Below are 25,000 nucleotides of genomic sequence, written 5' to 3'. Positions count from 1 at the left end.
ACCATAGCAGCAGACACCAAATAGTATCCAATGCTAGTCCTACTTAGAGTAGACCCATTAAAGTCCATGGACATGACTAACAGATTTGTTGATTTCAATGCCTCTACCCTGAGTAGGGAGGGGGACGCGGGTGGCGCTGTGGTCTAAACCACTGAGTCTCTTGGGCTTGCCGATCAGAAGGTCAGTGGTTTGAATCCCCATGATGGAGTCAGCTCCCGTTGCTCGGTCCCAGCTCCTGTCAACCTAGCAGTTCGAAAGCATGCCAAAAAGTGCAAGTAGATAAATAGGTACCACTTCGGCAGGAAGGTAAACAGCGTTTCTGTGTGCTGCTCTGGTTTCAGTGTTCCATTACGTCAGAAGCAGCTTAGTCATGCTGGCCACATGACCTGGAAAAAAACTGTCTGTGAACAAACACCGGCTCCCTTGGCCTATAAAGCAAGATGAGCGCTGCAACCCCAGAGTCATCTGTGACTGGACTTAACTGTCAGTGGTTTACCTGTACCTTTTTTACCCTGAATAGAACTTATTGGGGTACAACTCATGTCCCCCCCCTTTGCCAACATTTCTGCATAACTGATAGTGTACCATAGGATTTTGGAATGTGCCCTAGACTCACCAATAGTTTTTACAGGGCTTCAGCATAGGCAGAAGCACATTGAGAGCCCAGGGTTTCCTCTCCTGTGCAGAAAAGGGCAACCAAAATTATCATGGGGTTGGAGAAAGTGGATAGAGAGATGTCTCACATAATACCAGGGCCATCCAATGAATGTGAATGTCAGGAGTTTCAGGATAAACAGAGCAGCATTGTTAAACTATGGAATTTGCTGCTGCAAATTCAATGATGGTCACCAGCTTGGAAAGCTTTGAATGGGGACTAGGCAAAACCATGCAGAATGTGGCTACCAATGGCTACTGGCCATGATGGCTATATATCACCACAATGTCAGAGGCAGGATGCCACTGAATGACTGCTGCAGGGCTGGCGGCAGGAGAGGGCTATTGTGCTGCTTGGGTGCCTTCCCAAAGGCAAGTGTTTGACCATTATGAGGACAGAATGTTGGACTAAAGTTGCTCTCCTTTGCAATATATGACACTATTTTGTTGGAGCCTGTTTTAGAAAGATATGAAAAGAGGAGGTCCAGCTGCAGAAATGTGAGATCACCTTATAATGCTATAAATACATAGTGTTAACAGTGGTCGTTCTGGTTTTCTTATGAAATATAGATACCGATGCTATAAAACACTTGTGAATGCTGTTGCACTAATTTGTTGTACTTATTTGAATTTACCACCCTGGAAATTAGCCCCAGCTGGACTCTGACCTGTTGTGACACTAAAATACTCAGTTAATCAAATAATAATAATAAAGTGGTGTGATTTTTAAGGGCTTTTTATAGAATAGTTTTGTTTCGGAATTTAAATTTTTAAAAAGTGTTTGATTTTTAAATAGCTAGGGAATATGCGAATAAAAGCAATGCTAAACTTTATGCAAAAGGTCTTCAGTTCACTGTGCGTTTAATGATTGGCTGCATCTCCCTCTTTCATCAGCCTGTATTCATCTTTAAGAAATGACTCACATGTGCACACCCTCCCCTCCCCACTTTTTACCTTCCCTGGTTTTCTATTGTCTTCACATGTTTATTGATGCCCATCTGCTCCTAATGAAAAATACCTACATTTACAGCAGACGCACAACTGTACCTTGGGATAAATGTATTATTTATAAAGACCCATCATCACACCCCGCACAGTTACATTTTTACGCTCCTTGTTGGTGCACTCCTGTGTCTTGTTGGCAACGCAATTAGTTGCACCATGGGAGGTTCTCAGGTTCAAAGCCAGCTATGTAAAATCTATTTCACCCCTTTTTAATATGTGGTGTATATATATATATAATATATATATAATATGCTGCACTTGAGAAATAAAAAAAAATGCTTATATGATTTTAGTTCAGCCAGTGTGCCCCTGTGTTTTATAATTATTATTTTTTTCTGTCTGTACAATACATAGTTCTTCAAATCAAGAGCTTTTTAGATTTTTGTATGCAGCTGTAATTCCTGCAGGCAAAGATGCTTGCCATGAAAAATTAAACCAGGATCTTGAATTTGGAAGCCTTGGTCCATTTGAAACAAAATGACTGATTTTACTTTATAATTTGCTACAGTTTGTGATATGATAGGACTATGAAATCAGAGTAGACTGAAGATCCACCCAGTGTGGATCCATCCTTGCTGAAGGAAAGAACTTATGCCACTCCCCCGCCCACCGCAGATCAGCCTACACAATGCCATAGCTCAGTGGTAAAGAGTTTGCTTTGCATGCAGAAGGTCCTAGGTACAATCCCCAGTGGCAACTGGGAATGTCCCCTGTCTGAAAACCCTGGAGAGTGGCTGCCAGTCAGTGTAGACAATACTGAGCTGGATGGACCAGTGGTTTGTCTCAGTATAATGCACCTCTCTATGGGCCTCAAGGCTTGATTACTGCAACATATTACACATAGGGCTGCCTCTGAAGATGGTTTGAAAACTTCAGCTGGTGCAGAATTTAGCAGCCAGGTAAGACTGTTTGAACATATTACACCGATCCTGACCCTGGCTGCCAATTAGCTTCTGGGCTCAAATCAAAGTGCTGATTTTGACCTATAAAGCCTTAAACAGCTCAGGACCTCAAGGATCGCCTCTCCCCATATAAATCAACCTGGACTCTGTGTTCATCATCAAAGGCCTTCTCAACGTGAGGTCTGGAGGGAAGAAAGACAAGAACCTTTTCTGCAATGGCTCACTGTTTGTGGAATGCTCTCCTCAGGGAGGCTTACCTGGTATCTTCATATGTTTAGGTGCCAGTTCTTCTTCAACCAGGCCTTGGGCTGATTAATATTCCACAGTCTTTTAAATGTGGTTCAGTGGGGAGGGAACTATTGTTTAGTTGTTTATGTTTTAATTATTTTTATGTCTTTTTATCTTGTGAACCATCCTGAGATCTTCTGATGTCCAACCAAAATACCAATCCTCCTGCATTTTGGATAGATGTAGCTGTTCCCTCTAGGGCAGCAGTCAAACAAGCCTTTGCCTCTTTTATGTGATGCTTCTTCAGGTAGTTGAAGAATGTATCACAAGTGATAGCTATTGCCCTCAGCTCCTGCTTGAAGCCTTCCCAGATGTATCTATTGGCCAGTGTGGCAAACAGTGCAGTGGATTACATAGGTCTTTGGTTTGATCCAGCAGGGTTCCATTTATGTTCTTAATGCATTTTATTCACTAATGCACCTTTTAAAAATAATGAATATGGTTGTTGTGGTATCTTAAAGTAAACCTTTTGAAATTCACATGGCAGCTTCAGCTTAGCTAGCCATTTAATTCAGTGATCAATGGACCTGCCTCATCATGTTTCTGTGAATGGATCTATTCTTAACCAGATGCATTAGGAACATTGCTGAAATAAAATATCTAGTGTTGCTTCCTGCAGGTGTGGCCCTTCCTGAAGAAAGCAAATCAACACAATTGGGGAAAGCAGGGATGTGCAGAAAGTGCCTTGGACATCAGAGTGGTCCAGGCTCTGTTTGATAGTGTCAGAGCTAAGATTGGGTTTATAGGAACACAGTCAGATTATAGTTAAGTTGGAATTGGGAGAGAGTCTGAAGTAAAACAAATTCAGCAAGTTTTAGAAAAAGCAAGCATGATAAAGGAAGCAGGAGATTTTATAAAGCAGCAATAACTTTTAAAGTTTCAAAATAGTTATCTAAAACATTTTTTATTCAACTTTTCAACTGCATGGCAATTTACAGGGTTTGAAAGAATAAATTAAAAATGATGCAATAAAATAAAGACGTATAAACAATATTGAAAGAGCATATAGGATAATAACATAAAACAGCTAAATAAATTGTGTCCTGCCTAAAAGAGGGCACGTGTTGTAGTGAGACCTGGAGACTGACCTCCTGGTTGTGGGTGGGTATATTGGACAGCCACAACACCCGATTGGTAGATCCCTCATTGCTGGGCTTAATCTGGCCAATGGGGTGCAGTCTAAATGGATCGAGGGACCTATATATACCTATGCATGTGACCCAGAGCTTCCTCTTTTGCCTCGTGCATCGGAACACCTGCCCACCTCTCCCTAATTTTAGGGCATTGTGCAATTGACCTTGCTACACCATCGTGTGTTGTCTGTTGTTGGGACAGGGGCATGGCAGGAATTTTCCCCACTTGGCTGATTGGCTGTTGCCATTTGGGTTTCGCCTGCCACATAGCAAATCGTCCCAACTTGTAAGGTTGTGGATAGGTTCATATGATAAGGATGGGAGAATAGTCTCGCCATCTGTATGTGAAGGGTATTCCATTAAAGGAATCTAGGGACTCAACTTGGTTTGGTCAACCCCCAAGAGGGGGTTGTGCCCATGCCTGAGTCCAGGGGAGCATTTGGAGAGTGAACAGAGTCTGTTCCCGGGCATTTTACCTACCTCAGGTGTTCACCCTTGGCTGACCTATGCTGGAGCCCTGGGTCAGCACTACCTGCAAGGGTGCAGGGAGCTAGGTGAACCAGAGCCTATGCAACCACTCACTTTTCTGTAATCAATAAAGTTGTGGACTAAATTCTGCCAGAAACCAAAACTAAAATTTGAGTCAAATGTGTGTTTATTTAGGGGGTTGGTCTCTGGGCCTGAACACGCAAATAAAAAAGCCAGAAATTAAAACGTCTTCATCTAGTAATGAAAGGCAGTTAAATCAAGTAAGTGACCTAAATGTGGTGCGATCAAATAGGTGCTTTCTCTGGTAATTACCTACCTAATCTTTGTCAATCATTACCTGGAAAAGGGCCTCAGACAACGGCTGCCATAAAGGTTGGAAGTGCAACAGCAGGGATCATTCAGTTTGAAATTTAAGGGCTAATTTTCTTTTCAGCATTAGTCAACGGCCCAAAAGAGTTGTGGGATGTTGTTTAGCAACCATTCAAAATGGCATGTTTGCTAAGGTTGCACATGCTCTGATTGGCTGTATAGTTCTGAGGGCATTTTCCTCAGTGTGTTTGGTTGAATGTCACCGTGCTATTAGAAGGCCTGAAGTAAGAAAGGCAAAACCTCTCTGTTTCTTTTTCCTCAAATTCTATAATGTTTTTTCCAGTAGCACCTTAAAGACCAACTAAGTCAGTTCTTGGTATGAGCTTTCGTGTGCATGCACACTTCTTCAGATACCGCACACGAAAGCTCATACCAAGAACTGACTTAGTTGGTCTTTAAGGTGCTACTGGAAGGAATTTTTGTTTTGTTTTGACTATGGCAGACCAACACGGCTACCTATCTGTAACTGGATCTATAATGTTTTGTTCAGTTTCCTCAGTGAAACGCTATCAGGATTTTTCTCTCTGGATTCCATTCCATTAATTTAGTGACAATCAGAAGTAAGCACATGCGTGCGTGCGTGCGCACACACACACACGTTTGACATGCTGATACACAAAGGCAAGAAACAAGAATTGCATAAGCCCAAAGTGTTCAGTAAAGTTACATATAGAAAAGATTATTACGTATTTTTAAGATCTGGAATTGATAGCATACAAGAAAAGTAGTTGAATAAGTTTTGTACTGCAGATAAGAAAAAGTAGGTGCTGAGGTCATAGAAACTAAACTGAGCGGTTCAGGTTTGATAGGGACCCCATTACATGCTTAGATGTTTATGCACCATTTGCAAAGCATCTATCAGGTCACAGCTGAGCAGAGGCATGGGGCTCAGTACCATTCTTTATTGTATGTAGTCTTTTACTGCTTGTACTCTGTTCCTGCCTATACCATTATTTTCTTCTACCAGTGTCTCGTATTACCTTGTATGAAACTGTCACTGTGGCGTATGGTGGAAGCATTTCAGACTTTGTACACTTGTCATTTTTCAGTGTCTCACATTTACAGATCAATCTGTGCTTCAAAAGCACCCAGCAACTTTTTGCTTATGGTTTCTGAAAGCTCAGTGCTCAATAACCCTCAACATTTTCTATTTCTTCCTTGTGCTGCATTAGGCGGTACATGATGGCCAGCTGAACAAAGCCTACTGGAAGGAAAGCTTGTGAAGGGCCACTTAATGCACATGCTTAAGACTGGGAGAAAATGCTCCTGAGTTGTGGGGTTTTTCTTTCAGCCATGCAGTTTTTTGTTGTTTAAAAGTGGACAGGATGAACCTTGATAATGGCATTGGAATACTGATGGAGAATGTGAGGATGGTGAAATTATGAAGTATTTCACAGTATTTGTGGTATGGACAGACAAATCCTACTACGTACTCTTCCATATGTGTTCATGCATGCATTGGTTCCATTCCATCACTGATTACCTTTGTTCCACAGTACTACTGATACTGAAACAGTATCTTTAGGGGCAGTTCAGATGTGAATATCAGTAGGAAAACAGCATGGATGGAAGAGTTAAACCTCTACTGCCTGTACTGTGGTCCCAATGCAGAGTGGAAGCCCACTCCCTTCCTTGTGCCTTCTTTTTCTAAACAAATATATCTGGCTAGTTCTAAGTAGGTTACATTAAAGTGTCTTTAGCATAACATTTAGCTTTTGGACTGGTTTGTTTGATCAAGAGCTTTGACTGAATCACGAGCAAATTTTGACAACGTGAAATCAGGAGCTGGGAACGGGGAGCATATGCATTTTGGGGGGTGGTGGTGGTGAATGTGTAAAAACATGAGTAACTGGTGCTATGGGTGGGAGCACAAAATGGCTGCCATGAGCAGAAAATAAGATGTGGCACTACTCCATACTGACTAGCACCATCACACACAAGAAAACAGCAACAACTGCCCTGTGTATCTATATCTTACGTGTAGGTCTTTGCAGGATGTTGGGGGAGGGCAGCCAGGTACACTTGCCCCAGGCCTTGGAGGGCTAAGCCAGTGAGTGTGGAGGTGCTAGAGGCCTGTCAGACTTGCCAGGAATGTGCTATGCCTCTCAACTGATAAAGGACTTAATGGGTGAAATGGCTATGGGCGAAATGCCCTTGTCTGTCCGTATACACTGCAAGGCTTTGATAGTAAAATCTGGACCTGCAGTACTGCCTACCAGCATGCAGCATCTGATCTGATTAGGTGGTGGCACCTTGGTGGCATGTCTCATGGACTGCGAGTCTGGCGGAATCATGTATTTGGTCCTGGGGTTATTTTGCATCAGCAAGGCTTGGGGCAGAATTAGGCATATAGAATTAGTTTTCCAAGTATAGTTGAAACTTTTATCTTGGGCCTCAGATAAGTTATGCATGGGCCTGCTTACATGTAGTAAATCACCACACTCAGACATGACCCACTAATAGTTCAAGAATGGTTCTCCATATTTGGATTTGATATGTTTGTATTTCTCATTTTTGTTAAGAATGATTAACCAATCATTTTTATCCAATAGCGTATGGAGTCAGCTCCTTTCCTCAAATTATCATTTCTGTGCAAACTTCTTTGTGATGTTTTAGGAATACCCTAAGTATGCTAGGTCTTTCACCATAGCAATGCAATCCTGGGCAAATGTAGTGATAAGTTGGTTCCATTGACCTGCCTTTTCCAACTGAGCTGTTTAAGAGAATGTTTGTATAGGAATTTGCAAAATTCTGTATGCAGCTGGTAGCTGGAAGTGAAATATTTTTGCACTATAAACATAGCCTCAGCAAACTGTAACTTTTTACAGTAAAGTCCCCAATATCCAAAGCTAGGTTGTGCAAACCCACTGTTATTTTCCCATGTCTCAGTATAAACAGTTCTCCCATTATCCAAACTTTGATTATCCAAATGTGTTGGAAGTGAATTGACATGTGAAAAGTACACTGTGTGTGCCAAGGCAATAGGCTGGAAGTTTCTTATGATGTGAGCAAAGACAGACATAGTTTTGCTACCAGTTTTGCTACCAGACATAGTTTTGCTACCAGTGGTAAACTAAAATAATGAAGAACCTACAAACAGAAATGGTCTTTGGTGATGTTGATGTCTGGTAAGCACAACTTGTGGCCCACCAAGTTGGAGCCGTTCAGCCACATATAGTAGCTTATAGCACTTGTTCTTGTATCTGGCCTACACCTGCAAACACAGGTGTGTGTCAACCTTTGCAGGCTCTAGTACATGGCCATTTGATTGTGTTTGGCTTAATAATCATGTTGTGCAGTATATAGCCTAGTGTGATTCTGTTAATGCAAATCCTGATCCTCTATCTGCAAAAAGGTCCTTGAGTTAGCTGTGTGTTGGACTTTGAAATATGGCCTGTCTTGGATGCCACATAGTGCTGCCCTGCCACCCTCAGTCTGCCCTCAGCCAACCCTCATCTGACTGATTTCCAAAAGGTGGCCCAGGTTGGCAGCTTCCTCCTCTCCAGTGTCAACGTTGCCCTGGTAAAATCCAGCAGGTAAGAGGATAGGGACAAAACTGGAATTAGTTGGCTTTGCCTATTAATGGCTCTGTCTCCCCTTATTGTTGGCTCCCCAGTCCTCTGCCCTCCCAGTCCCAATGGACACCAATGACCACTGAGCACTGACACAATTTGGCAAGTAGCTATGTTTGTTCTACATCTCCTGGAGTAAATAATTGCAGTTTGTCTCTTTTAAGTTAGTACAGATCAGTTGGTAGAGCATGAGACTCCTGATCTGTGAACACTGACCCTTGGTGTGCACTTGGTGTAAGAATGCACTGCACACACACAAACACTAGGCATTATCAGGCTAAAAGCAGCTTCTGTCAGTTATTTCTTGAATAATATCTTCAAACCTAGAAGCCAAGGAGATCACTCTCTTTATATGCGTGCCCGCTCATCTATATTTTCATTCTTTTCCACCTACTTGGAAAAAAAAAGTTAATTGTTTTCTCATTTGAAATTTTCACCTTAGGTCAGCTGCCTCAGATATAAGGCTTCTATAAGATGGAAACAATGCAAACCAAGACAGTTGATTCATTCAGGCTACACATGCTATATGTTGCTTTGGCATGAACTAGTTGCATTTATCCAACCTTTGTGCTGTGTTTGTTCCATCTTCAAACCTGCCTGACATTCCTTTGGAATGCATTTGTTGCATTAAATAGAATAGAATAGCAGAGGATTCTCAGGTAAGATGTGCCAAATTAAATATCTGAATCCCCTTTGCAGTTGACCACTATTTTGTCTAGTTCCTTCCTCCTGACCCTCTTAGCTGCCAGCGCATAGAGTGCTACTTTATAAGTAACAAAGTCGTCGGTGTTGCTCAGCCACTATTTCACCCTTTCTACCCTATTGAAATGTGCTCCATTCATAAACAGGGGTTTTATAAATCGGTCTCTTGGGTCTATATATATATAATGGGCACTGCAATAAATAATGGCGCAGGTCCTCAAATCAGGGTTGTCCACACAGACAGAGTCTCTCTTTGTAATGTACTTTGCCGTACCGTCCATCCAACACTGCCAAGGGCATCGATTGGAATCGTAGTTCTGTAAAAGAGATTCTTAGTATGGCAAGTGGGAGCTTTGTCAGGTATCTGGCTCAGGCATGTTCCATTTTGATAAGTGGGAACCATGGTGAGCTCTCCTTTGGAATGAGACCCACCAGCCCTATTCAGGTGCTTACCTACACACATTATCAGAAGGGGAAAATTTCCACTGTTTGACTGAACATGATGTGAATTGTCCATGAATAGAAACCATGCACAACTGGGGTTCTGTTTGCTTGTAGGAGTCTTAAGTGCACACAATCAAATGTGAATATTCCACCTTCAGACTTTCCCACCCAACACATGATCTGAAGAAGCTGCAACTGATGGGATTAGAGGATGGGACCTAGTGTGTGTGCCTCTGTGCATTAGAGGTGAGTGCCTGAATAGGGCTGTCATGCCTGTGCGTTTGGCCCATGCTCCTGAGTGTCCATAATATATCCATATCATGACAGCTGTCTTGGGGTGCTTCCAAGCAGGTATTTATTGTGTGATCTCTGATCAGTGCTTCTCATGCATACAATCTCCCCCCCCCCCCAGTGTCCACACACCAATCCATATAATCAGATAAGTAGAAGGAACCTGTTGCCAGCAACCCATTTGTGATATCAAAATGACCCACTTGCAATTAAAGCCTGGAAGCCCACACAGTTCAGAGCAGATATAATTGTTTTTTTCCAGGGCAATACATTGCATGCAGAATTGCAAAGACAGTCTTCAAGAGTTGGATGGAGGATCAATTAGCCAATCTGACATTTGCATAACTTTCCCCTTCCTTTCTTCTGGAAAGATTAATAAATCCCACTCCATGTTCTATATAAGTGCATTAAAAAGTGTTATGATCCATGCAGCAATCAGCTGATAGGCTTATAGAGAACCTATGGGTGATCCTGCCATAATATGGAGTAATCAACCATTTATACTAAAAAAATTATTATCTATCTGAGAATGTGTCATGTGCTTGCTCAACATACATGATGTAAGTTTGACCCTGTGGTGGGCCCATTAATATGATCCACAATCACATCAATCCTTTCTGAATCTAAGGATTCCAACATATAATAACTCCATTAATCCAGCCAGAGAGAAATATTACTATTTTACTATTTTATTGTTCTGTTCACTGAGCTCAAATAAAATTATCATGTGAATTGTTCCCCTCCCCCTCCCCTGAGATGAGAGTTCTGTTATGCTTTTAAACTAGTTTCAACTACACAATGAGTTTAGGTCCCCTTTCCAAACAAAGGTTACAGTGTGACCAGCTATATATCGTCATCTGTGTTAACGAAATACTTTAGTTCTATCTGTAACCCATTCTGATGCAAGTGTAAATCTCATATAGACAAATATGTTTTTCAGAGTGGATTTACATACATTTTATGGATTAGAATTAGGCACTGTGCTTTCATTATAGTTGAGGGGTAACTAGGTTAAAAGGTTTTCCTTGAACATTCATAAAGATATTTCTTTAGAACATAAAATGTGGCTTTGCATTTCCTTGTGCAAATGAAAAACAACAAGATAAAATCAAAGGGGGAAAGGGGTGTGTGTCTATGTGTGTGTCTATCCCATATATATATGAGAAAAATAAAACCTTTATGTTCCTAAGTTTTAAGGGTTTAGAGCCATTGGGGGGGGCGCTTTGTGAAATTAAAAGGTTAGCTATGAATAACCACAATCAGATCTTTTCTTTTGTCCATATTTAATTCAAATGAGATTGCTCCATATTGACTTCTAATGCTAAAAGGCCACCCATCATGGAATCCCTGCAGCCAATGAAGCAAGCAAGTGAATGCTTTCTTAAATGATGCTAATCAGTCTAGAGAGGCTTGCCCTCTATCCCCATCAGTATTCCGTAATTCAGATGTGCTGATAACCTGAAATTGAATGTGTCAGTATGCAGACATGTGAAGAAAAAAGGAAACTAGTAGGCAAAAGAGACAGCTATAGAGACAATGTCTGTTTGTGATTTTTTTTTTGTTCAGAGGAGAGATGGAGGAAAAAAAGAGCGTTGCAAGTTGCTCTCAAAAATTTTATTGCAAGCTTTAAGGAGATGTGTTAAATGAATAAATAGGCTAGACACTTCATTTCCATAAACTGCCTGGCAAATAATAATGAAGATTTCTTTTAAAAAACAACAACCAGAAATCCTTTTTTAAAAAAATGTAACATCTTTATATTTGTAAAACTCACTGCTCAGATTTTAGCATTTCAAGCTAAAATTTTGAGAACAATATTACTGTGGAGGTAGTGGTGGTGGTTGAGGGGTGGGCTGGGGGGGGTCACCGCTGTGTTTCTAGCTATCAATATTTTATAAATTGTGCTTCTAGAAATATGCAGGCATTTTAAAATTTGATAAAAATTATATGTTGAGATATGCAAATGTTGAGTGTGTGCAAGCACACGGGGGGGGGGGAGAGTTTAGACATATTTTGCTTTTTGTGAGATAATTTTTCTTTGTGTGTGGTCATATTTGTCTCTCATTCTTCCGCCAAGAAGCCTAGGGTGGTGTACATGGAGCTAGCCCATTTTTTAAAATCAATCTGTATACCACAATTTTTTTAAAAAAACAAACAAAAACAAAACACCAAAGCACAGTATTTGTACAGGCAACCCCCGATTTGCACATGGTTTGCATTCCAGGTTATTGCACACAACAGTGGAGCATGTATTGACTCGTTCTGCCCCATTCTGCCATCTCCCCACCCTGCCCCTGTTCTGCCCTCCTTTTCCAGTCACTTCCAGGTCACCATGGTGCCTGCATGCGCCATCACATGTCAATTGGTCACACATAAGATTGTTGCTGCATGTATGCCACAATTTTATTTTCTAAACATTCAAAGTGGTTTACAACCATTAAAATGCAACAAGAATCACAGGAAAAATCAAAACAAATCACCAACTGACTGTTATGGATGATGTTTTTCTTAACTGTCTGGATGCGTCTGGTGGCAAAGGAAAGTTTTCAGCAACTGTCTGGAAGTTAATACAGAAGGCGCCTGCTGAATCCCTATTGGAAGAGCATTCTAGATGAGTGGACCAATCACACTGAAGGCTCAGTTTCATGTTGACGTCCAGTGAGCCTCACCATATTGGCACAACCACTAAGAGACTATGTCAGGCATAGGCAAACTCGGCCCTCCAGATGTTTTGGGACTACAACTCCCATCATCCCTAGCTAACAGGACCAGTGGTCATGGTTGATGGGAGGGACGAGTTTGCCTATGCCTGGACTATGTGATGGAGGTAGACTAAGGCTGTGTACATGGCTCTGGCTCCAGTGTACTCTGACCATTGGCATTTGAGTCTCTGTGCACATTATGTTATCCATGATGCAGAGCTATCCCATAGTTTCTTTAGAAATACCCATATTTGATGCGTTTCCCCTCAAACCAGCTTCAGTTGGAAAGGAAAACTTGAGGCATGTTCATTTCACCATGAAACTGAAGTATGTATAATTGAGACAGCCATTGTGCTATGCAGATGACATTTCATGCGCAGATGACAGCTTCTTGGGGGCATTGGATGGGGTGAGGAAATCATCCAGGTAATGCACATTGGGTGAAGACATAGCTGCTCCCTCTCAGCATGCAATCCAGTATGGAAGGATGGGGCACCACTGCTTCTGTCACCTCTCAGCAAGCAGGGCAGAAACTCGTGTAAACAAGAAGTGCACACTTGAGGATCCAGTTGATCCTAAACAATGGGCTCTAGCTGGGTCCCCACTTTGACTGGACCCCTGCCTTACAGAGAGCATTGGTGGCTAATCTATCCCTGTCTGAATAGGTTCTTTCCTTTCTACCTTCTCTGCTTTTCCATCTATAGCAAAGAAGATGTCAATAACGCATTAAAATAAATTAATAGCTTTCATTGACATGTCCAGAAAGATAATACCGGTGGATTTTTCTCTCTCTCTCTCCACCCATTAGACGCTTCCAATACAAGTGCATCTGATGGAGAAATGACAGCAATAAGTCAGTAAGTTTCATGCCTGAAGACAGTGGAAGATTTGCTTCCTCCCGCCCTCTCGTCTAAAGCATTTTAAGAGTTCTAGCCATTTTGAACACAGCAGTATGAAGTGCCAAATGGGCAGAATGGTGAGACAGCCTTAAATGAGCAAACATAAAATTTCTGAGTGCATCCCGTGCAGAGGAACAGGAAGGAATCCACAGAAGCATATTAGATCAGTGGGAACACACTTACTGTGTCTGCTTGTACAATAAGAGCATGAACTTGTGCCCCCAGCTTTGGGAGACTAAGAATGAACATTAATCTCTAAAAATATAAATTATTACTGGCGAAAGGCATAAAGTGAACACAATGGAAATGCAAGGGTCTTATCATACCATGTGACTAAACACTTGGCATACACAAATTATGGCTAGTCTGTGGGACATCTGATACATTCATAGGGTCAGAAGGTTCGGACAAAAAATTGTGACATGGAGGCTTCATAGAGACACAGAGTGCTGTGTTTACATGCTAGGTTTTATCAGTTGCTATAGTAGAAATCTAAAGTACCTTCCTCCTAATTCTATTTAATTGAACATATTTTACTTGATTATTTTATACATACATGCATGTGTGTGCATGCAGAGAGAGAGAGAGAGAGAGACTGCATTGATAAAGAAAGAACTCTGGTTAAATAATCCACTTTTGTCTGACAACGGAATCGGTTATAGAGGTGCAAATATGCAGAAAGCTATTTGGAAATGCATCCTCGTAGTTGTCAGGTTTTATTATGCAGGAAGGTGTCATGTTTGTTACGAAGCTGAGTGCAGATGGCAGAGTGGAAGAAATGGATCACTAATTTTAACAATGATTAATGAACAGAGATAGAAAATGAATTACATTGGACTATCGGAGGCAAGGAATATTTTTGAGAAAATTTTGACTCATCTGCTCTGCTGTTCTCTGTAAATTATTTTCTGAAATTCTATATGTTGTCAACAGTTGACTGCATTTTCCATTACTGTCTATTTCTGTTCTTAAGTACTTTTGTGTTATTAGAGATACATAATTTCAAAATACCAATACATTCCTGATTACTTAGAGAAAATATATGTAAGACTATGAATGTTCCAAAGACCCTAGCCATAAATATCCTGTTTTATAATAATCTTCCTACCCTCCTTCTTTCTTTCCTCATTTTATCACTACATTAAGATTGTTTGGTGTGGGGGCGGGGGTAAGAGGTGAAGAAAGAGGTGAGATTGTTCTGGATATTGGGGGTGGGAGAAGGAAAATATAGGAGCAAAAGTTATAAAATAAATGTTGCAGGGTTTGTTAATTTTCATTTTCATTTTCATAGTTTCTTCTTTCTCTCAGACATTTAGAATATTCTAATCTAATCTAGCCCAGTTCAGCCTGACCTACTCTCTTCAACAAGTATTTAGGTAGCAGATATAGGAATTTTAGTTAAAGACCCACATCTTGGTTTTGGTGTAAATGAATGTATACGTGTTATACCTTTAGAACACATGCAAATGACATTATTTCCCTCAGCTAATTATGGGCACTGTAGTAACTCTATGAAGGGCAAACTACAGTGCCCAAAATTCTTTGAGGGGAAAAAACATTTTTCAAATGTGTTTTAAAGGTAAATAGTGTGTACACAACCCATGTCGTTATCTTGTGGTTTTGGACAAGTGATTTTTTTTTTTTAATGCTTATGTTGGGTTTATATTGCTGCTTGCCTTTTTGGGTTCCCCATTTGGAAGAGAAACAGAGTAGAAATTTTATAACTAAATAACAAGGAAGGACATTTACATTGCCACGAGTATATTTTAATTGGAGTAAAAGCCTGCCCTGTCCCCAAGGCACAGGAAATATTACATTAAAACACACAACACACACAGTCAATGGGAGATCATGCTAAGGGAAATATGTACCTCATTCATCTGTTTTACACGTAGATTGTCCTAGGTTTAATCCTCAGCATCTCTAGGTAGGGCTGGGAATTGTCCGCTGTTTGAAACGCTGCAAAGCCATTACCAGTCAATGTAGACAGTATTGAGCTAGACAGGCCAGTGGGCTTGACTCAGTATAACACAGCTTCCTCTGTAGCCTTAGCCACCATGTTAAGCCAAGCAAGGTATTGCAGACCATACTGAGCCTTACTCTAAAACCTGATGAGATGTGCAGCTGTTTTGCATGAGTTTTCCATGTGGCACATAGGACTTCTGTTAAGTAGAACCAGTTTCAAATCAAACAACCTGAATCACTCACTTATATTTATGTACTTACAATATTTACATCCTGCCTTTCTGCCTGATAGCAAGCATCCAAAGTGTCTGACAATAAATGAAAACTAAGACACAGCAAATAAAATGTTGTTTTTAAAGAAAGTGGTGGCTGTGGGAGATGGTGGTGAAAAACATCTGCTCTCCAGGACTTAGAGGAGGACCACCTAGAGTTTGTTGGACTCCCAACTCCCGTTGGTCCCAACCAGCATGTCCAGTGGTCAGGGAAGTTGGGACTGGAACCCAGCAACATCTATAGCACCATAGGTTCCCCAGCCTTGCCTTAAATGCAGCAACTATATAGTTCTGTATATTGTATATCTTGTACCCAGAGCAGAATGGATAGTTAAACTAATCCCATTGAAAACCATGCCCTTTATAGTTCACATTCTGATGCTGACATGGAACGTTCATAATTTAGGAGCTGGTTGTGACGTGTGAATCTTCTTTGTGTGCATCAAAATGCTTTCATAAATAAAATGAATCTCAGGGGTTAATACCTTAGTTCTTGCCATTTTTAAAATAGGATTGTCTGTTTCCAATGGAAGATGCACAGATGTTCCAATTGGAAACAGAATGTATGGTCTATTGCTGCATCAGAAGAAATAACAAAGAGATTAAATGCATTGAATAATACAAATGATGTAGACGATTTTGTTGAAATATGGCATTCTTTTATAAAATACTTTATTGATAACCCTGAAGAATAGCAACTACTGAAATAATAGATTGGACTTTGTCAAACTTAACTAGAGTGATCTGTCCTGGAAGGGGAGAGGATGTTGTTTTTGCATCCTTTTCTCTCTCTTTTTGTAATGGTTATATATTGGAAATCAATAAAATCACCACCACCACCGATTGTCAAATGGTGCTTACCCAGTCTCCTGTAGCAATGAATAATCCTCTGTGGGCAACTAGATGGGAAGGCTTTACAAAGTCAGTTGGGTTGCATCCAGACTTAGTCATACATGAAGCTGACTTACTGAAATTGGTGTGCCTTCTTAGTCATGTCTAACTTAAGCTGCATTGATTTCAGTGGGTGTGGTCTAAGCATAATGAAATCATTCTGAATGCAACCCATTGTTGTCCCTGCACCCCTTTTACATCACAAATGAGTCACATAGATATGTGTGGGCAAGTTGACTAGTGAAATGTTTGGCATCTAGCATTTTTTTCCAGACTTGGGAGGAAGGCTAACTGTATAATTGCTTCCAGTAGCACCTTAAAGACCAACTAAGTTAGTTCTTGGTATAAATCAGACATCAGGAATCACAAGACAGAGAAACCAGTAGGAGAACACTTCAATCTCCCAGGACATTCTATACAAGATCTCAAAGTAGCTGTTTTACTACAAAGGAATTTCAGAAATAGACTGGAAAGAGAAGCTGCTGAATTGCAACTTATCACCAAACTTAAAACCATGGAGAGACCTGGTCTGAACAAAGACCTTGGATTCTTATCTCATTATACATGACAAAGCCATTTTTCACCTTCTCACCCCTTGCTTTTTCCTGTAAGACCTATTGCAGTCGTTAAGAGTCGTCAACAGGCTCATCACAGCTATATGCCAATCACCCATTCCCACCACCCTTCTGAGTAATACCCCTCCCCACCTTCTCACTATATAGAAGGGTCTGGAAACTTCTGTTTCAGTGTATCTGAAGAAGTGTGCATGCACACGAAAGCTCATACCAAGAACTAACTTAGTTGGTCTTTAAGGTCTACTGGAAGGATTTTTTTTGTTTTTTGTTTTGACTATGGCAGACCAACACGGCTACCTATCTGTAACTGTATAATTGCTGCCTTTACAAAAAACAAGCAAACAAACAAATCCAAAGAGGAATCACTTTAGACTTTAAAAGGCTCAGAACTGGTTACTTATATACCGAGTAAAGTGTCCAGTCACTTATTTATATTTCTATCTTACACACATTTGTCAAAAGAACAGAAGCTTAATTCCAATCTTCATAGCATGTTAGGGAAGACATCTCCCTCACCCATTTCTAAGTATTCAGTTCTTGGCACGTAGACAGACATACAAATTGATCTGAAGTTTGTCTCTAGTTCGAAACAGAAGACAGGGACTGTGATCCTTTCCTAATTCTTTCTACATTGCCGCCTCAGGATTGCTAAAATAAAAAATGGTGGAGAATTTTTTTAAACATCTTTATGAATCATTCGGTGTCTAGTATTTTGCATGTAATTATGGTCCTGATGGGAACATATTTTAGAAAAACAACTAGAGGAACAATATGAATCTTGCTCAGGTTACATAGCATATGCTAAACACTGAGAAAACATACACAGTGCTTTAGTGAACAAGGTAGGAAAATGCTCTAGGGAGCCAATTTAGAATGTGACTTAAGGCGAGCATTGCTTTTTTGTGTCTGTTTCTTTTGGCAAACTAATAAAATTGCAGCAATGCTGGGCTTTCCCATGTAAGAGCCAGAGGTGGCTTGTTCAGAGGTGGCCTTTGCATAGGATTGACATGGATGGGGTAGAAATTGTATGGACTCCCCTTTATTTTTTTGGAAAGAGTTATGTTGGAATTGCCCAATCAGTCTAAGAAATATAATGCATTCATTATTGTACAACACATACATACATACAGCATATATAAATCACTTATTCCAGGGTATCTTGGTTGGCACCAGAAGAACTTTGAGGATTGTGGCTTGTGGCTCAATTACATAATCCACAGTCAGAGTGTAGCAGATTGTAAAATGGAGTGGTAAGGTCCCAGCTGAAGCTCGGAGTCACCACCAGTGTCCTTAGACTGCTGCTGGAACACCAGCTATGTCCCAAGGGCATAAACAGCTATTGACACTGCTGAACAGGAGCCCGTCCACCCACCCCCACTCAATCCTTGCTTCAGCAAAGCAAAAGAGGTGGATGACAGAAGAACCACAGACACTGGGCATATCTTCCCATAGTGGTGAATTGGGGGGATGTTCATTAAGGATGGCAGTGGCTATCAGTTCTGCTCCACTTGCAATTTCAATAGTTCTTGCTAAAGCTGAGTTTCCGGATTGGAATGTGATTGTTTTTAAAGAAGCATGGATTGGATGTGGGTGAGAGCCTTCTGCTAAAGATAACCCATAAGCATCACATGCCGCAATATATTTCACAATTTAAACAATATTTCAAGAAATCATTGATGTTCTGTTTCCCAGGCTAAGCAAGAAACTAGGATATAAATGACTAGCTACCAAAATGACCTTTGGCTCCTCCTTTCCTTGAAATATTCACATTCCAGTTGGTCATTGCAATAACTCCTCTTCCCTTCCAATCCCTTTTCCTTTCATGTGATGTATTTTTAAGTTGTGAATCTAATGGTGAGGACTGTTTTATTACTGTCAGTTGTAAGCAGTGCTGAGAGCCTTTTTTCCTTTTTGGCTCAAGAGGGAGATAGAAATGCTTTAAATAAGTAAATAATAAATTTCACCAGAGTGTGGAATGTGATGAACTGCTGTCATGTGACGAGAACACTGTCAAGCATGTCGCAAACTATTGGTTATTTAAAAGACCTTATTCTAAAGACTAACTGTACAAAATGTTTCACTAATATAAAGAAGTCAACTGTTTTCAGCCTAATATGCATTTTCTATTTCTCTTGACATGAACATTGAAGGAGGAGATGAGTCTCCTTCATGCATTACTTGCCAGTTTTCCAATCACATGGAAGTCTCTGTGTGAACACCTGCTCATATTTAGGATTCACTGCAGATGACCATACGTAATGCATGGATGCCCAGCTGTGGATCCACCAGCATGCCTCATGCCAGGGATGGCGTTCATTAGTAATCACATCACATGAGTAACACATGAAGAAGACTTAATGTTTTACAGATCCAAAGTCACTTACTGTGTATATTGGCTGTAAAGTAATTTGAACATGGGTCTCCCTGAAAAACACTATGCCACACTGGCTATGTGGCTGCAAGAAAACTCAAGATTTTATTTTTTTTAATTTTTATTTTTTGTAGCAGGGCTACCATAATGCTGGAACAGATTTGGCAAAGCATCACTTATGGACAAGACATTAAATTACTGAATGGATATAAATAGGTACGAGGGGAGTACAGATTCTCTTTAAATTTGTATTAAAACCTCACTAGATCTGATGGGAAATTAGATATTCATCCTGGAGTTGTTGAAATGTGTTCAGACACACAACTGAGCTTTATTGCTACCATTATGTTCATATTAACACATGTAATAGAAATTAGGGAACTAGGAGAGATTTCAAAGGCATCCGACTTCCAACTTGTGTCTTTGAAAAATCTCCCCTGTTGCTATCAATAAAACTACTTCTGTGAAGCTGCTAAAACTAGACGTTGATCCCATTATTGTTCCGATTATGATTATGGAATGTTAGCTTTTTTTAGCCATTGTAAGTTACGCCACTCATCAATTTGTGTAGTTGTATACTGAAAACAGAGCAAATTTCACAGCAGGTCCAGTCTTTCTACTTCATTAATGAATCCAGTTATAAGCATTTTTCCCCTGGATTGGACTTTTAATTTTGAACAGGCCTTAGAGGTAATAGGCAGGTGTAGAAGATACTGACAAGCTATGCTTAAAATGACCACGTATGACCAGCGCATTTCTACCTGCTCGTTGTGTTTTATATGTGAGACTTAAGACATTAATGGATAATTTGCTTCTGTTAATTCACAATTAAACTGTGAACTTAAATAAAATTTGAATTAGAGCCATCCTTTAGAATGGTGTTCCATTCTGTTGGCATGTTGCAAATCACTAATGAGGTTTTTCAGACCAGGAACTGGGCATGGGGTTCCAGTGTGTGCATATGTAAACACAGACTACCCTGTTCTCTTAAGTGTTGGAGCCTGAACACCAGGCTCACAGCAAGAGTGCATGTTTGATATTGACATAACCACAGCATTATTATTTTTAGGAAAAGTAATCCCTATGCATATCACTCTTAGTATTATTAGCATTTGTGGTAGCATTTCTATTATCAGTGTTACTACTGTACTGTTAAATGGCTCCGTCTCTTACCAGAAACTGTAAAATTTCAAAAAGGCCTGTCATCCTTCTGTTACTTCAGGTAAATAACTGATTGACCTTTGTGGCATACTGATACTTCACTAATCAGAACCTGAAATCTGTATAACAACACTTCATTTACTTGATAGACAAAAGAACAATTGCTCTTGAAGTAATGTGATTTCTAAATAGACGCTGCCTGTCAAAAATAAATGCATTAGAAGTAAAATGTAGCTCAAGGAGACAATTAGCAAACAGAGGTGACACTGTAAACAGGTGCACCCATTATTCCCAAAGCTTGTGGCAATATATTCACATCTTTTAGACTGATGGAAGATCATGTGACAGTATGGTGAATTATCTATCTGTATCATCTGACTGATGGATCTCTCTACAGTTGCAAAGCATTTAAAAATGCATCTTGCAAATTACATGGTTGCTGGAAAAATATAGGTTCTTCTCTTTTTCTTTTTGTTTGTTTAATGAACATCATTTTTGGTAAAGGCTTTTGGTACAGTATTCATTGTTTACTTTGTAAGGAAGTGTACCATCTCATTAGTGTGTGTGTGCCCCTCTCCCTCACCATACACACTACACATACACACTTTTACATACTACGCACATGCAAACACACACATTGTGCAGCCTATTTTGAGGTATCCTAAACTGATTACGCTGCAAAATTTGAGATTATCAGAAAGAGAATATTAGGAGGAAATCTTAAAGAAGCATTTATGCTGCTACAAAGTCTGCTTAGAAAAGTCAGAAAAGCTCATTCTACTCAATATTGAAAGATAGGATTGTCCTGACTTAAGACCTAACGTGTCCTTTAAGTGCAGATGTTTTATCATCCCAGTTGTTATCTGCATTGAAGTAGAAATTGCATTTTTATGTCTTTTTACTGTTATTTGCTTTGGAATGTTTCATGGGAATTAATTAATAATCAAAATAAAATAAATTAATTCATAAGCATGAATTATTGCTTTATCTAAAACATCTCAGCCCCCCATTCTCCTTGTTTGTAAAATTGTCATGTGACACAGCTATGTTCCTAGAGAGGACTAGATCACTTTTTTAAAAAAAGACACTAGTCCATCCAAATCCTGTCCTTCTGTATGTGCTTTGGATGTAGTATGTGTGTGAGCTGTCTCTTATGCCTAGCCCTTAAAGGTAAATCCCTTCCCCTGTCTGGGTGTGGTTCCCACCATAGCTGAGCGGGATCTTAGTCTTGCCAGGGTAACAAGTTGAGCTACTGTGTTGAGTTGCTGTGCTGTTGTTCTTAAATAAATACAACCACTGAAGTTCTCCTGACACCTGCTGCTTCTTCCTGGGGTTAGGGCAGACCCGTTACAAGCTTTCTTCACACAGTGAGGGCCTTTCCCAAGCCCATGGGATTCTGCGCTGGCAAGGTAAAATGTTGGCACTAAATGAGGAAACCACTTGACAGCACCTCTAAGTCTTTCTGCCCTGTAGCTGCCTTACAGTAAATATGGTTAAATGCCCTAGCAATGCATTGATACCTATGTTAATGTGGAATCATAGAATTGGAGAGTTTGAAGGGTCATCTAGTTCAGCCCCCTGGACTTCAGGAATATGTAGGTGGCTCCTGTGGGAATTGAACCCACGACTTTGGTGTTATCAGCACCACAACAGGCAGCCTTGTGAAGGCTCTAACCATGCATTTATGTCTTGCATTACCAGCAACACTGCAGAACATAAAAACTTCAGTCAGCTGAGTCCACAGCCACACAACACATTTAAAGCCCTGTAATAACAGTCTAAACAGTCATGGCTTCCCCCAGAGAATTTTGGGAGCTATAGTTTGATAAGCATGCAGAGAATTGTTAGGAGACCCTTATTCTCCTTCCAGAGCTACAGTTGTCAGAGTGATTTAGCAACCAGTCCCTCTTTCCAAGGAACTTTGGGATATCCAAACAACTCTTTTACAAACTACACCTCCCTGGATCCTTTGGGGGAAGCCACAGCAAGTGGTATGATACTGCTTTCATACCATGATACTGCTTTCATACCAGCAAGTGGTATGATACTGCTTTCATACGTTGCCGGGATCCACTCATAAGTAACCCATGTGTCCCACTACCTCTTCATTTATCTTTCTAGATCTTGGTTGGAAAAACTTTCCTGGTATGCTTTTTTTCTCTCCAAAGGGGCTTATATTTTGAAATTACAGAGTAGTATCCAGGTATATTGATCCATGAATAACATATGCATTGCAATTTCCTTGTCAGATTATAAAACTTCATCCACATTGTTTTAACCATTTTGTTCCTGTTAATTTAAAATAAATAAACACACCTCTAATAGTTCTGTTAATGTTGCAATCCAAAGCACACGTTCTTAGGATTGCACTGCAAAAATAATTGCTCTACACTTTAAAGGTTTGTCCTCTGGATCATTAAACCAGATTAGTTAGCCCTTTAACCATGCTTATGTCTTCCTTTTTTCACATCAATCAGACAAGATACAAAATAGTGGGAGAGGAATATTTTCCACACTTCCAATGAGCTTTTAAAAGCTAGTCAGTGCCAGTGATTTGTAAAAACTCCATTAACATGAAATAAAAGACATGGAGTAATATAGTTTCCGATAAACCTTCATTGGGCAGTGAAAAGGGTCATTTTAATTCTTTAACTGTCTGGAGTGTGCAACTGAAATGTTGGTAGTGCAAATACACGAACTCTTACGGATCTGGAAAATGTATTATAAAGTATAGAGCATGTTTCTAATGTATGTCAGTCACTGCACAAACCAAATCAGAAAGAGAAAAGGGAGTAAATTACATAATGTACTGTACATATACTGCTACTGGAACGAGGAGTTAAATGTGACTGATTTTAGCAGTTTTGTTGTCAACAGGCATGTAGTGTGGGGATGGCACCTAAATATTGGTGCCCTGTGGGCCATTTCGCAACAGCAGTTTTCCTTTGATAAATAACTGATAATTTGGACATGGGCAATTGCTTTGAAGAAATCTTCAGTGATCACACACTCATAGTTGAGCTCTTTCTTTCTTTTTCATAGGAGTTACGTACTTGTTTTTATGGACAAGGTAATCAATCCCTCTTCCCAGGGAACTCGGAACTGTAGCCCTATGACGGGAAAAGAGGCCTCTTAATACCCTTAGCACCATAGATTTGTATAATGGCATTATGATACTGTCAATGTTTTTTCCAGTCCCTTTCCTAATGAAATCTAACCTGGAATTCATCATTTTCACAGCTGCCACATCCTGGGTTGACACCTTCATTGAGCAATCCACTATGACCCCAAGGTCTCATTCCTGGTCAGTCACTGCCAGTTCAGACTCTGTTAACAGATATGAGAAAATGAGGCGGGGGGACTTGCCCCAGTGTGAATCACTTTACACTTGTTTACATTGAATTGCATTTGCCAGTTTATGTCTGTTCACCCACTTTAGTGAGATCCTTTTGGAGATCCTTGAGATCCATTTTGTTTCAACTATCCTGAATAATTTGGTATCATCAGTAAACTTTACTAATTCCCTGCTCACCACATCAATACAAATTCGACTGTTTATATTTCTGCTTTGTGAAAACAATTTCCAGGATTCCTTTGAGAGAGGGAATTGTTGTTAAATAAGTTCAAGTACTTATTGTATGTGTATTTAAAGAAAAAGGTAAGATTAACTGTAGTTTAGTTGCGCGCCTACAGACATTGCATACTGCATGTCACTGCCACTCTGAATCAGAGCACCAAGCACTCTGGATTGATCAGTGTCTGGCAGGATGAATTCAGTACAATCAAGCACAAATACTATTGCAACAAAATAGTAAATATAAATAGCAACAGGAAATAGTAATTTGCACAATTTCCTATTGTGCTCCTGTTTCATACTCGACCCCCACCTGTAGTATACATTTAAAGCAGTATCCTATCACTTTGAACAGGCATGGCCTCCTGCAAAGAATTCTGGGAACTGTAGTTTGTTAATGGTGCCGAGAGTTGTTAGGAGACTCCTGTTTCCCTACATTTCCTGTTGTTCCTTGGGAAGAGGGAGCAACTGTTAAACAATTCTGAGGTCCCATGGTTGCTCCTCAGAATGATATCCTAAAGTTAGATGCTGTTTGTATAGAGACTAGTAGCAATTCTTGTAATGAGACAGTTGAGAGCTATGATGAATGAGAAGCAAGTGATGTTAAGTAGTCATTTGTAGTCCATCTGGAAATGAAACTTTTTCTCTTTTATGGTTCAAAACACAATACTAATCAATTGCATGAATTTTTGAATATCTTGCTATTCTAGACTTTATGCTGGTGGCTAATTTCAGTTCTGC

General features: G+C 40.1%; 1 protein-coding gene across 3 annotated transcripts in view; it reads left to right on the top strand.

Annotated features, from left to right (window-relative positions):
- The window catches only part of ZNF536 (zinc finger protein 536), a 448,938-nt gene that overhangs the window by 43,737 nt on the left and 380,201 nt on the right, over positions 1-25,000 (top strand). The window lies entirely within an intron of this gene.

The sequence above is a fragment of the Podarcis gaigeae genome (genome assembly GCF_964106915.1).
Source record: "Podarcis gaigeae genome assembly, chromosome: 8".
NCBI lineage: Eukaryota > Metazoa > Chordata > Lepidosauria > Squamata > Lacertidae > Podarcis > Podarcis gaigeae.
This window is presented reverse-complemented; position numbering and strand designations above follow the sequence as displayed.